This window comes from Monopterus albus, unplaced genomic scaffold (genome assembly GCF_001952655.1).
Source record: "Monopterus albus unplaced genomic scaffold, M_albus_1.0 scaffold51.1, whole genome shotgun sequence".
Taxonomy (NCBI): domain Eukaryota; kingdom Metazoa; phylum Chordata; class Actinopteri; order Synbranchiformes; family Synbranchidae; genus Monopterus; species Monopterus albus.
The window spans coordinates 3913678-3915989 of record NW_018127931.1 but is presented as its reverse complement, the minus strand read 5'-3'; the positions used below and the strand labels follow the sequence as shown (position 1 = coordinate 3915989).

Sequence of the window (2312 nt, the reverse complement as noted above, 5' to 3'; positions counted from 1 at the left end):
CTGGGTTGTTGCCCTCCTACGGCCTCCTCCACATCTCCTGATGTACTGGCCTGTCTCCTGGTAGCACCTCCATGCTCTGGACACTACGCTGACAGACACAGGAAACCTTCTTGCCACAGCTCGCATTGATGTGCCATCCTGGATGAGCTGCACTACCTGAGCCACTTGTGTGGGTTGTAGACTTCGTCTCATGCTACCACTAGAGTGAAAGCACCGCCCAGCATTCAAAAGTGACCAAACGATCAGCCAGAAAGCATAGGAACTGAGAAGTGGTCTGTGGTCACCACCTGCAGAACCACTCCTTTATTGGGGATGTCTTGCTACCTGCCTATGCTTTCCACCTGTTGTCTATTCCATTTGCACAACAGCATGTGGAATTGATTGTCAGTCAGTGTTGCTACCTAAGTGGACAGTTTGATTTCACAGAAGTGTGATTGACTTGGAGTTACATTGTGTTGTTTAAGTGTTCCCTTTATTTTTTTGAGCAGTGTATAATGACAGAGGGGGTGCTGTTTAAATCTATGGCTCCACACTTCAGTTTGTTAGGTGCTGGTAAAACACCTATACGTTGATCTACCAACCCCTAATCAAAGTAGGAAGAAGGGCAGTGACTGTATTTCTTTCATTTGAATCTAAGGACTGAAGATCAAGTTTTTTAGTAATAGTGTGTGTTTTTGTTTTTGTAATTAAACATGAGTTCTTTCTGTTTACTGGAGCTGATAGTCAGTGATTTCTTCAAAAACCTGTCTTGCCATCCACCATGGCAGCAGCGATAAACAACAATGATCATGTGGCGCTCACAATGTGAATACAAACTGTAATGATAACATGCCACCATATTTATAATGTAGGTTATTTTATTGCAAATGGCAATGTGAGATCTTCGGGCTCAAAGTATAGCACATTTAAATGAAAAGATAATAATGTTAATGTGTCGAACCTACATAAAATATACTAGTTTATTACACAATCAAAGAACAAAATAAATGATCAGTGTAGCCTACCTTTAAGAGCCGGTTCAATGCCGACCTGTCGCAAAAACAAAGTACAGGAATAGGTCTCTAATTTGCACATTCAACAATGCACATACCAACATTGGTATTTTAGTGCCCAACCGAAAGATAACAGCAGCCAGCAGTAGCTACGGGCATGCCCACTCAAACAGCGGTCGCAGCAAGTGCCTGTGGCTGCATTTGGAGCTCAGCGCCATCGCAACAGCCATGGCCTTGCCAGTTCCTCCACTGCCTCTGTGGGGAGAGCCCTCGGCTGTGCAGCAAGGGAGGAAACAGATGTGGAGAGGAGAGCTACATTGTTGATTGCCACACCTGCCTGGGAAGCGTATTGGTTAATGTGGTCCGAGAAGTGGGTGGTGACCTGGTCTCGTGGGAGCGGAGGGGTCGGCAGGATGGAGGAGATGCTCATTTCCAGCAGTGGGCTGACGGGGAATCCGAGGTCAGTCATCCTTTGCACCCTGGTGAGTGGCTCGAAGTGGGCGACGGGAGTCCATAGGTTCCCAGGTTGCGCAGCTGCCTCAGAGAAGAAAAGCTGGATGACAGGAAATTCATGCCAGAGGGGGGAATGCTTGCTCCACTGTTCCGATTTGTAGAAATCCCCTATCATATCTGATGGGGGAAGCGGGGGGCAGCCGGTGGGAGAGGGGATGCCCTTGCAGTTTGCCACCTTCTTGATGATCACTGGCAGGTCATGGAGCATAGCCCCGAACACCGGAGGTTGACTGGTGGCGGGAGTGTGCTGCTAAGCCGGAGGAGGCTTGTCTCTGCCAGCGCCCATCTTAACCGAAAGATTGAGGGGATAGCCGGGGGAGCTGGCAACAGAAGGAAGCAAGTCAATGGACTCAGGCCCACCCGCACCAAGGAATTTCAGGGGATCATCCACCAGGGAACCGTGGCGCTGGAGTCCTGTGTTTGAGGATCTTTGCTCTTTAGCCATATTAAGGAAATGCTCTTTAGACTGCTGAATAAAAAGAGGGAGCCTATTACAGGTCACGTGGGCATTTATATGCCACCACAGTGGACCTGTCTGGGGACAGCCCGGTGCGGGGCACAGGGCGCAAAAGAATCTCTTCAGGACTGTGCATGCGCGAGGAATACACCCAATAGCAACAGTTCTTAGAGGGCAAAGCCTATATGAAATAGAACTAACAGGTTACTGTTACAGATTACCCTCAGATTGTCACTGTTCAAAGTAATGACAACAACAGTCTACTAAGTAATCAGTGTTTATTTTTGGCATTACATACTGATGATGTACAATGAAGTGTGCAACACAGTAAATCTACTGCTCCGCCTGAG

General features: G+C 47.8%; 1 protein-coding gene across 1 annotated transcript in view; it reads left to right on the top strand.

Moving 5' to 3' along the window:
- Nucleotides 1-2312, top strand: part of pik3cg (phosphatidylinositol-4,5-bisphosphate 3-kinase, catalytic subunit gamma) — a 26718-nt gene that overhangs the window by 7481 nt on the left and 16925 nt on the right. The gene's annotated exons all lie outside the window — the stretch shown is intronic.